At 45.8% G+C, this 12,708-nt stretch overlaps 1 protein-coding gene across 4 annotated transcripts in view; it reads right to left on the bottom strand.

Annotated features, from left to right (window-relative positions):
* PLEKHG5 (pleckstrin homology and RhoGEF domain containing G5) overlaps positions 1-12,708 on the bottom strand; it is a 214,883-nt gene that overhangs the window by 76,743 nt on the left and 125,432 nt on the right. The gene's annotated exons all lie outside the window — the stretch shown is intronic.

The following is a 12,708-nucleotide window of genomic DNA, read 5'->3' as shown; positions in this document are numbered from 1 at the left end:
AGTTCTTGTCACCTATGGTATCCTGCAAGGTCGATTTACACCATACAGTCTATTTATATATTTATTTTGCTTGCATGTATAGTGCCATAATATACGCAGAACATTGCAGACGGTGTCAATCGCTATCCCATATAGGGCTCACAATCTACATTCCCTATCTGTATGTCTTTGGAGTATGGGAGGAAACCCACGCCTATTTAATATTTAGAAAAAAATCTAGGTGTTATGGCCATGCCAGTAAGGACTACTTCTTATAAGGTGTTGGTATCATCTGCAGACTGTTCAAGATGATTCGCTTTGCCACTGTCTTCGCTCGAGCAGCTGGGCGTACTGGGGAATTTGCTTGTGGTCAGGATCTATACACACCCTATGCATCAGTATGAGCAGGAAGTGGGAAAGAATGGATGTGTCACAGCACAATCTTATGATGCTGAACTGGGCAAGGATATCAAAATAATTCCAGGCTTCCAAAAACAATACACGGCGCAATAGAGACAACACACCCCTGGAAAGAGTCATTTCAATAGGGATAGAGCCCCCCAGAGAAAACACAGCAATGACCCAGAGCTCTATACATTACCCATCAGTCTTGCCTCCTGATGAGGACAAGCAACTTAAAAAGATTGTCCGCTATGGACAATCCTGCTTTGTCAAAACGGTTCCATGAACACAAGCTGATCACAGAGTATCCTGCTGCTGCCGCCCTTAGCAATCGGCTTCAAAGTGTACCGCCAATTATAAAACCCTTTTCCATAAATGGATAGTACACATGAGTAAGGGAAACTTTTTAATATATCTTATTGAGAAATATGATTCCTTTTCACTATTTAGGCTGCTCTTCTCCTCCTCATCTTTGAATCTCCATATCCAGCTAATACATAGAAGTCTATGGAGAGGGGAGAGAGGAGTTGGAGAATAGTTAATAGTTTTATTACCTAATCTGAAGAACCTGCAGCGCCAATGACACAACATTAATAGTACAGCTGCAGCTCAGTCTTATTCAAGTGAATGGGGTTCAGCTGCAACACCCAGCACAGTCGCACACAATGAACAGTCAACAGCCAAGAATGAAGGAGAAGGAATCCAGCATCAACCAGATAATGTATGAATAAAATATAGCCTTTATTTTCTTTCCATAAAATTGTTACAAAGTAACCAGAGAGTTGTTACAGATGTCAAAGCATAGTAAGGCTACGCGTTTCAGAACTTAGACCTTCCCTATGCCATGAGGAAGGAATGGTCCAAGTTCCCGAAACGCGTAGCCTTACTATGCTTTGACATCTGTAACAACTCTCTGGTTACTTTGTAACGATTTTATGGAAAGAAAATAAAGGTTATATTTTATTCATACATCGCCTGGTTGACGCTGGATTCCTCCTCCTTCATTCTTGAATGTTTTTGGCTGGTTGAAGTCCACCTGCATCCGTGTTTCCCAGGAGGATCATTATGATAACGGGGTGAGCTGGATATATTTTCTCTTTGACTTTTGTTGGAACAGCGCTCACCCGAATTCTGTGGTCTCTACAAAAAACGGATCTGTGGGTGTTAGATCCCCACTCATTACTAGAGATGAGCGAACAGTGTTCTATCGAACACATGTTCGATCGGATATCAGGGTGTTCGCCATGTTCGAATCGAATCGAACACCACGTGGTAAAGTGCGCCAAAATTCGATTCCCCTCCCACCTTCCCTGGCGCCTTTTTTGCACCAATAACAGCGCAGGGGAGGTGGGACAGGAACTACGACACCGGGGGCATTGAAAAAAATTGGAAAAAGTCATTGGCTGCCGAAATCAGGTGACCTCCATTTTAGACGAATAGTGGATTTCAAATCCGGGTCATATGAGAATGTGAACTTTGTGACTATGAGACAGGGATAGCTGTACAGGCAGGGATAGCTAGGGATAACCTTTATTTAGGGGGGAATGTTATTAAAAATAACTTTTTGGGGCTCTATCGGGTGTGTAATTGTGATTTTTGTGAGATAAACTTTTTCCCATAGGGATGCATTGGCCAGCGCTGATTGGCCGAATTCCGTACTCTGGCCAATCAGTGCTGGCCAATGCATTGTATTAGCTTGATGAAGCAGAGTGTGCACAAGGGTTCAAGCGCACCCTCGGCTCTGATGTAGCAGAGCCGAGGCTGCACAAGGGTTCAAGCGCACCCTCGGCTCTGATGTAGGAGAGCCGAGGGTGCACTTGAACCCTTGTGCACCCTCAGCTCTGCTACATCAGAGCCGAGGGTGCGCTTGAACCCTTGTGCACACTCTGCTTCATCAAGCTAATAGAATGCATTGGCCAGCGCTGATTGGCCAATGTATTCTATTAGCCTGATGAAGTAGAGCTGAATGTGTGTGCTAAGCACACACATTCAGCTCTACTTCATCGGGCTAATAGAATGCATTGGCCAGCGCTGATTGGCCAGAGTACGGAACTCGACCAATCAGCGCTGGCTCTGCTGGAGGAGGCGGAGTCTAAGATCGCTCCACACCAGTCTCCATTCAGGTCCGACCTTAGACTCCGCCTCCTCCGGCAGAGCCAGCGCTGATTGGCCGAAGGCTGGCCAATGCATTCCTATGCGAATGCAGACTTAGCAGTGCTGAGTCAGTTTTGCTCAACTACACATCTGATGCACACTCGGCACTGCTACATCAGATGTAGCAATCTGATGTAGCAGAGCCGAGGGTGCACTAGAACCCCTGTGCAAACTCAGTTCACGCTAATAGAATGCATTGGCCAGCGCTGATTGGCCAATGCATTCTATTAGCCCGATGAAGTAGAGCTGAATGTGTGTGCTAAGCACACACATTCAGCACTGCTTCATCACGCCAATACAATGCATTAGCCAGTGCTGATTGGCCAGAGTACGGAATTCGGCCAATCAGCGCTGGCTCTGCTGGAGGAGGCGGAGTCTAAGGTCGGACCTGAATGGAGACTGGTGTGGAGCGATCTTAGACTCCGCCTCCTCCAGCAGAGCCAGCGCTGATTGGCCGAATTCCGTACTCTGGCCAATCAGCGCTGGCCAATGCATTCTATTAGCTTGATGAAGCAGAGTGTGCACAAGGGTTCAAGCGCACCCTCGGCTCTGATGTAGCAGAGCTGAGGCTGCACAAGGGTTCAAGCGCACCCTCGGCTCTGATGTAGGAGAGCCGAGGGTGCGCTTGAACCCTTGTGCACACTCTGCTTCATCAAGCTAATAGAATGCATTGGCCAGCGCTGATTGGCCAATGTATTCTATTAGCCTGATGAAGTAGAGCTGAATGTGTGTGCTAAGCACACACATTCAGCTCTACTTCATCGGGCTAATAGAATGCATTGGCCAGCGCTGATTGGCCAGAGTACGGAACTCGACCAATCAGCGCTGGCTCTGCTGGAGGAGGCGGAGTCTAAGATCGCTCCACACCAGTCTCCATTCAGGTCCGACATTAGACTCCGCCTCCTCCAGCAGAGCCAGCGCTGATTGGCCGAATTCCGTACTCTGGCCAATCAGCACTGGCTAATGCATTGTATTGGCGTGATGAAGCAGTGCTGAATGTGTGTGCTTAGCACACACATTCAGCTCTACTTCATCGGGCTAATAGAATGCATTGGCCAATCAGCGCTGGCCAATGCATTCTATTAGCGTGAACTGAGTTTGCACAGGGGTTCTAGTGCACCCTCGGCTCTGCTACATCAGATTGCTACATCTGATGTAGCAGTGCCGAGTGTGCATCAGATGTGTAGTTGAGCAAAACTGACTCAGCACTGCTAAGTCTGCATTCGCATAGGAATGCATTGGCCAGCCTTCGGCCAATCAGCGCTGGCTCTGCCGGAGGAGGCGGAGTCTAAGGTCGGACCTGAATGGAGACTGGTGTGGAGCGATCTTAGACTCCGCCTCCTCCAGCAGAGCCAGCGCTGATTGGCCGAATTCCGTACTCTGGCCAATCAGCGCTGGCCAATGCATTCTATTAGCTTGATGAAGCAGAGTGTGCACAAGGGTTCAAGCGCACCCTCGGCTCTGATGTAGCAGAGCTGAGGCTGCACAAGGGTTCAAGCGCACCCTCGGCTCTGATGTAGGAGAGCCGAGGGTGCACTTGAACCCTTGTGCACCCTCAGCTCTGCTACATCAGAGCCGAGGGTGCGCTTGAACCCTTGTGCACACTCTGCTTCATCAAGCTAATAGAATGCATTGGCCAGCGCTGATTGGCCAATGTATTCTATTAGCCTGATGAAGTAGAGCTGAATGTGTGTGCTAAGCACACACATTCAGCTCTACTTCATCGGGCTAATAGAATGCATTGGCCAGCGCTGATTGGCCAGAGTACGGAACTCGACCAATCAGCGCTGGCTCTGCTGGAGGAGGCGGAGTCTAAGATCGCTCCACACCAGTCTCCATTCAGGTCCGACATTAGACTCCGCCTCCTCCAGCAGAGCCAGCGCTGATTGGCCGAATTCCGTACTCTGGCCAATCAGCACTGGCTAATGCATTGTATTGGCGTGATGAAGCAGTGCTGAATGTGTGTGCTTAGCACACACATTCAGCTCTACTTCATCGGGCTAATAGAATGCATTGGCCAATCAGCGCTGGCCAATGCATTCTATTAGCGTGAACTGAGTTTGCACAGGGGTTCTAGTGCACCCTCGGCTCTGCTACATCAGATTGCTACATCTGATGTAGCAGTGCCGAGTGTGCATCAGATGTGTAGTTGAGCAAAACTGACTCAGCACTGCTAAGTCTGCATTCGCATAGGAATGCATTGGCCAGCCTTCGGCCAATCAGCGCTGGCTCTGCCGGAGGAGGCGGAGTCTAAGGTCGGACCTGAATGGAGACTGGTGTGGAGCGATCTTAGACTCCGCCTCCTCCAGCAGAGCCAGCGCTGATTGGCCGAATTCCGTACTCTGGCCAATCAGCACTGGCTAATGCATTGTATTGGCGTGATGAAGCAGTGCTGAATGTGTGTGCTTAGCACACACATTCAGCTCTACTTCATCGGGCTAATAGAATGCATTGGCCAATCAGCGCTGGCCAATGCATTCTATTAGCGTGAACTGAGTTTGCACAGGGGTTCTAGTGCACCCTCGGCTCTGCTACATCAGATTGCTACATCTGATGTAGCAGTGCCGAGTGTGCATCAGATGTGTAGTTGAGCAAAACTGACTCAGCACTGCTAAGTCTGCATTCGCATAGGAATGCATTGGCCAGCCTTCGGCCAATCAGCGCTGGCTCTGCCGGAGGAGGCGGAGTCTAAGGTCGGACCTGAATGGAGACTGGTGTGGAGCTATCTTAGACTCCGCCTCCTCCAGCAGAGCCAGCGCTGATTGGTCGAGTTCCGTACTCTGGCCAATCAGCACTGGCCAATGCATTTCTATGGGGAAAAGTTAGCTTGCGAAAATCGCAAACTGACAGGGATTTCCATGAAATAAAGTGACTTTTATGCCCCCAGACATGCTTCCCCTGCTGTCCCAGTGTCATTCCAGGGTGTTGGTATCATTTCCTGGGGTGTCATAGTGGACTTGGTGACCCTCCAGACACGAATTTGGGTTTCCCCCTTAACGAGTTTATGTTCCCCATAGACTATAATGGGGTTCGAAACCCATTCGAACACTCGAACAGTGAGCGGCTGTTCGAATCGAATTTCGAACCTCGAACATTTTAGTGTTCGCTCATCTCTACTCATTACATATCGATGACCGATCCTAAGGACAGGTTATCAATATTTAAGCCTTGAAAAATCCATTTCAGTTTTAATTGTGCCCCTTCTAATATTAATCGCTTATGGTCTCTGAATGTTCAAGCTTTGATTGTAGCAGAAGCGTGGGAACAAAGTTGTCAGACTTCATACTGCTTTCTATGACAAGCTGTATGGTCCCACAATATATGCAGAACGTCTTTTAACCCAGCAAGGCCTGTCATTTTTCTAGACTGAGATGAATGTGGTCTGACACTCTTTTTCCTACGCTTGCTTTAGATAAGTATTACAGCCAGATGGAGTGCCTTTTGTGAGAAATAGAGATATTGTTAATCTAGGCAAAGAGTGCTTATAAAGATAAAACAATGATGCAAGATCATTTTTTCATATTACTGTAAGGTAGTGGAAGCCACCGCCTTCCACAAAATAGCCTTACATGGGTGACTTTTCGAGTTCCTTACCCAAGATTGGCCTGTATAAGTGTTTGGTACATTTGTTTGTGCCTTATACTTCTTATTGTGCACTGTATGATGTGTAATACACTATTTATTGCTGTGTATATGCTGATGACTTATTGCACTGTATGATGTATCACTGTCACTTTAATTATATTTGCTGTAAAGTCATTTCGCCTTCTTCAGTCTAGAACTTTCTGAAAAAAGGGCAGAGTGATAATTTTAACTATAGGGGCGGAATCCAGTTGCACTTGTTCCATGAACGGTGTCTTTCCCCCACCACAGCTTGATGTCTGGTAGACATGCTGGAAGGTAAAATCTCCCTACTTTTGGGCTCAGAACTCTGTTGCGAGTATTATGGACACCCGTCAATACAGTTCAGTTCCTGACTGTATCTGACTGACACATTGGTTAGTGGGTGTCTTAGGGTCCATTCACACGGAGGAAAGTGGTGAGGAATTTGGTGTGGAATTTCAGCGCTAAAAAAAAAGCTCCCCATTAATTTCAATGGGTTCCTTTTTCTGCTAGCTTTTTTTTCAGCGCTAAAATTCCACACCAAATTCAGCGCCATTTTCCTCCATGTGATGCACCCTAAGGAAGCAGGTCATATAGGAGCTGAGCGCAAACTCCTGTGAGAACTGGGCAATCACTGAGGACCTCAGGACTGCTGCTCTCAGGCGGGGGAAGGGTTACCATCCGTCTAAGAGAATTCATTGGCAAGTTGAACTGCTGTCATTGATTCTTGCAACAACTGAGCAACTGCTGTTAACGTCTTTGTGACTGGGCAACTGCTACCTTAATAAACTGTTGGTGACAAGGAACCGTGCAGAAGTTGAGTGTGTTTATTGGCCATGTCGCTACAAGCACTCCAATAACTGAGGTCAGGCAGTCCTGTCCTTGGTCTTGTACAATATGTGGTTAGGTCCTCCGCTTCTTGCACTACTTTATTATCCGGTCACCTGTACTTGCTGAGAAGCTAAAACTGAAGATAAGCACATCTATACTCAACTGCATTGGGGTGGCCATACTGATAAGAGTAAAGAGTAAGTCTGGACATCTGCAAAGACCCATCTTCAGCTACATCATCCTATTACACTTTCAGGAGCAGGAATGGAGAAACATCCTTTATATATTGCAGCCCCTACACGACAATTCATATAACCATGGTAAGCTGATTTATGATTATGAAGTAAATGATGTGAAAACATCCGCACCGCCCTACACGCCTGACCAGGTTTATAAGCTGAAGTCCACTTGTTGCTAAGTAGAGTTGGGTCATCACCCCCTTTAAAAATGGCTTCATAGAGAACACAAGCATTAAAGGCACATTTTATGAGGATGGGCCCCATCTGTTTTTCATGTCAGTACAAAAGCTGAGAGTTCATCTGGGAAGAATATAAAAATATAGGGGAGTGAGGAATGGGAAAAGGAAGCATTTATCCCAAATTCTGATGGCAAGATTTATTAACATGGTCTTAAAGCAAAGCTGTCTTGGTTGCCCATATCAACCAATCACAATGCAGCTTTCATTTTTGAAGAGCAGGATACAAAATGAAAGCTGCATTGTGACTGGTTGCTATGGGCAACTAAGACAGCTTTGCTTTTGGACAGTTTTAATAAATCTACACCAATGAGCCGTCCATTTCCTAGATCTGTTCTTGGGAAAGTTTGGTCACCAAAGTGGCCTCAGTTATAACTCCCACTCATCTTTCCCAGATTCCTGAAAGTTAAGACTGCAGGCTACCATCCTATTAATATTATAAATGTGAAAGTTTGTGAGTTTGGATGTTTGTGGCTTTGTGTGTTCGGATGTTTGTTAGTCAATCACGCAAAACCCGCTTGACCGATTTGGCTGAAATTTTCCACAAACATAGTTAATACACCCCATTGCGCAATAGGCTACTTTTTGTCACAATAGCGCACATACGTTTTTCCCAGGACCCCCACAAACCCCAAACTCACATCACTATCTCTGCAATCTCACACACTTTGGACCCCGATTTGGCTGAAATTTTCCACAAACATAGTCCCTACACTCGATTGCGCAATAGGCTACTTTTCGTCACAATAGCGCACATACGTTTTTCCCAGGACCCTTTGGATGTTCGGATGTTTGGCGGTCAATCACGCAAAAATCGCTCCACCGATTTGGCTGAAATTTTCCACAAACATAGTCCCTACACTCGATTGCGCAATAGGCTACTTTTCGTCACAATAGCGCACATACGTTTTTCCCAGGACCCTTTGGATGTTCGGATGTTTGGCGGTCAATCACGCAAAAACCGCTCCACCGATTTGGCTGAAATTTTCCACAAACATAGTCCCTACACTCGATTGCGCAATAGGCTACTTTTCATCACAATAGCGCACATACGTTTTTCCCAGGACCCCCACAAAACCCAAACTCACATCACTATCTCTGCAATCTCACACACTTTGGACCATAGCAAGCCACAAAATTCATATTACCCCCTACAGCAGAGGTCAGCAACCCCTGGCACACATGCCAAGAGTGGCACTCCTGCCATATTTCACTGGCATGCCAGCAGCACAGGACCTGCAAGAGTTAAATAAAGTCTCTGCTAGAGCTGCGGCATAAGGACACTCCCCTTTGAGAGGGGTGCAGGAAACCCAGGGGGTGGAGCTTAATCGCTCAAGTCTCTGCCTGCTATAGTGATAGCTCCTGCCAAAGCTGCTAGCAAACTGAAAGTAAGAAACACACAGCTACCTTCCTTTACTTCCTATTCTCATTAATGTCAGGCATGGGGTTATTAGTTTAGTGTTAGTAACTCCATGTGCCTCACATTAATAGGAATAAACACCATCATGTCCCTCATATTAACCCCTGTGCACCTGGTACTTCCGCTTGGACGTAGCCAGCGCGCTTAACCCCCCGCGTGCCGGCTACGTCCATTCATTTCTATGCGAGCGTGCTGTTCGGATCGGCTGATCCCAACAGTACTCACTCATCTCTATCAGTAACTCTTACACTGGGGTTAATGTGAGGGACATGATGGGGTTAATTGCTATTAATAAGAGGCACATGGAGTTACTAAACTGTCATGCACAGGGCCAGACTTTATGTTGCTTACTCAAGAGTATCCTGTGCCCAAAACTTACATGTACTGGCGCAAAATAACAACTCATACAATGTCGTATATCAAAGTATATTAACCTGAAATACTTCTGTCCCAAAGACACTATGTACAGTTTATACCAACACCGTATAGCGGCTGAAATACAAATTACATTCAACACAAAAGTCTCATGTGCTCTCAGAATTACAACAAAAACAAGAATATGCAAATCTGCCTTCCATGATGTAATTAGGAAGACAGTTGCTGCCTCATTGTTGCAAACCAATAGAGGGCGCTCCCTGGAATGTGCAAGCCTGTCTTAAGACAGGATTCCAGTGAAATAACCCAATAATGGCTGCTCCCTTTAGCCTCATGCCCGACCTTCCAAGAGGCCTTTGTTTAGCAATGATGCTGGGATTAATACCAGGTATAGTCTCTATGGTATGGAAGGCAGATTTGCATATTCTTCCCATAGTTCCTTGCAAAGTGGAGTGCTAAAGGCTTAACAAGTCTCCACACACCTATATGGTGGTCTCTCCCTAAGGAGTGACAATATCCCCCGAACCCTGTCTAAGCCTCTCACCTCTACCAGGTTATAGTCCTCTCTACATCGGGCTGAAGAGATGCAAGTACATCGAAACAGCTGTCCTCGATTGAGAGACTATACCTGGTATTAATCCCAGCGTCATTGCTAAACAAAGGCCTCTTGGAAGGTCGGGCATGAGGCTAAAGGGAGCAGCCATTATTGGGTTATTTCACTGGAATCCTGTCTTAAGACAGGCTTGCACATTCCAGTGAGCGCCCTCTATTGGTTTGCAACACTGAGGCAGCAACTGTCTTCCTAATTACATCATGGAAGGCAGATTTGCATATTCTTCCCATACAACAAAAACAAGATACACAGTTACATTTCATATCCCATACCTTATACACAGTACGAAAACCTTACCCGCGCCTGTATATACCCACTTCTACAATCACCGCAGACGAAGTCGCGGGTACCAGCTAGTATTTCCATATATAAAAGAATGAATGTGTTTAACACAAGGGACTCAAAGAACAGGGAGCATCGGGGAAGATAGGGAAGATAGGGACTGCCACACAAACTCACAACAGGGCTGAGTTTGTTTCACTGTGCAAACTGTTATATAGGCCTGTAATGCATAAAAGATACAAGTAAATAACAAGTCAGCACTACTACATCATTGTATATACTGTATAGATTATAGTGTGCAGCACAGTACACAGTATTATAATAGGAGTCTGTACAAGTGAACAAAGACCAGAAACCCGACTGAGCTGCACCTCTCTGACGCAGGGCGTAAGTGACCGCACTTGAATGCTATCTCTTCTATTATCCTTGCACTCTATCATGAGCAATCCTTGTAAAGTGAAGCCAGTGTAAGGAGATGCTTCCCAATGGTGAAAGCCTTCTTTTCAGAAGTGCCAAGATTTGTGTTTTATAGAGTCGCCATTAAACATGGAAGGGAACCCTGTCCAGGAAGTGAAACCACAGCTTTCAATGCAATGAATTGCAGCACAATATCGGAATAATAGGCAGCAGGCGGTTTAAATATCAGGGAAAACACAGCAGATCAGCAGACTGTCTGCCTCGGTCTCCGGAGAAACATTACCAGTGCCAGCTGGACAAGGTCACCACAGTCTCACTTGGTGCCTTTCACAGAGAATTCGACTTGTAAGAAAAAAAAGCAATTCATTATCGAGTAAGAGACAAAGACAGAAAGCGAGATTACAAACTAACAGCGGCAATGGATTATAGAGGAGGATAATAGACTTTTTAGAGTGCATGACAATAGACAAACTCATCCCACACTGGGTTCATTGGGGTATAAGTGCTTGATCCCTGTCTAAGAGCTTACAGGGTGAGGCATAACAATGTGCAGCTCCTGGTCTTTGCGAAATCATGCATCCTTTGGTGTGGCATTCATTTCAGTGCGTGCTATGTAATACTATATATCTCCAGTTGTGGCCACTGCAGGAAAATAGCTTTTGCAAGTAATAATAGGTAATCAAGGTGGATTATTGCAGAATCATTGCTAGTGCGCACCATGCATCTGTGTCAGCCCATTCATAAGAAATGTTTTTGCAGTGTCAGCATGGGAGATCAAGGTTTGTGACCCTTCAAACAAACCCTTAATCTCAAGACTCCCACCTACCCCCTTTGCCACGCACACAAACATCATGACAGCTATGTAACATCAGCCAGGGAGGGTTTTCTGGCGCCGCCTTGTGTGTGGCTGCCTGATACAGTGCTCCAAGCTGGGAGCAACCTTTATCTTTCCTTTTTCACTATTTTTCTCTGTATCTTCAAGAATCCTGTAACCAAGCAAACTAGCACTATGAATTAGCAACTATAAATCGAATGGAAGATCCTGTGGAGTATTTTGTTCCTTTTGTTTCTATTGTTAAGCATGGACAATGACTCAAGACCTGGAGTTTTTCCTGTGCACATGTGCCTGTTACCATCCCCCCAGGAGCTAAGGACAGCATGGACACCATGTGGCATGGAGGAGAAACCTACATGGAAGTGTGGACTTCTTCTTTTCAAGGAGATGATTTTTGAAGTCTATTACTGATGTGTGAAGATGCCTACAGCTGACTGGTATTTCTTTATATTACTGTGGACACGTGGGACTCTGTTACAACCTGGGAACCTACCATCACCCACCTACCCATGTGTGTATGGAAGCTTGGCAAGAGAGCAGCACCCTGTCTACCTGGATGGCTTCAGACCTCTCTGGGCAGTAGAACACAGTGGTAAGAAGAAAGGAAGAGGAGGGCTTGTGATGAAGGATATTTGGGGCATTTGTTTGTGGTTAATGGACAATAGTGCTGATGCAAGATACCGAACTATCAGCTGTGAGCATGAGATCTCACCACCTACCAAAGGAACTGCCACATGTTATCATGATAGCTGCATATGTCCCCCACCTCTGCAAAAAAACGTTTTTTGCCTGTTATATCTACATGCTGTGACCCCCCTCCTCATGTCCTCCAACCACGGTCGGGCTGTATTGTTAACATCACTTCACACAGAGAACTAAATGATCCTGCAGTGTGTCTGTGTTTCTTTCTTTTTAGTTGCTATGATTCCTAGGATTTTTCTATCTACAATGAGCTTGTATGTGTTTTTCTCTCTTGTTATATACTACTGTACCATCTATGAAACTGTATCACTGAAATTTCCCCAATGTATGACTATTAAAGGATTATCTTATCTTATCTTTTCCAGGAAGGAGCTCCATGAACTTGGTGCAAGGGAATCGAGACATTCACTATCCTATATATGGTCTTTTCTCTCCGAGCTACTGGATTATGGTAGTTTAGCCTAGGTCTACAACAGGACAGTCCAGAATTTCATTGCAATGATTTAGATTGATCGAGATAGATACAAACAGTTACAATGAGTGTCCATATCTCCGGAGAACCAGGCCTGTCTATGCGTTGCATGGACAGTTCAATGATTTTCATGAGCACCGCGCAATGT

The sequence above is a fragment of the Leptodactylus fuscus genome, chromosome 6 (genome assembly GCF_031893055.1).
Source record: "Leptodactylus fuscus isolate aLepFus1 chromosome 6, aLepFus1.hap2, whole genome shotgun sequence".
NCBI classification, from domain to species: domain Eukaryota; kingdom Metazoa; phylum Chordata; class Amphibia; order Anura; family Leptodactylidae; genus Leptodactylus; species Leptodactylus fuscus.
Note: the sequence above shows the minus strand (reverse complement) of the source record. Positions and strands in the feature narration are given on the sequence as shown.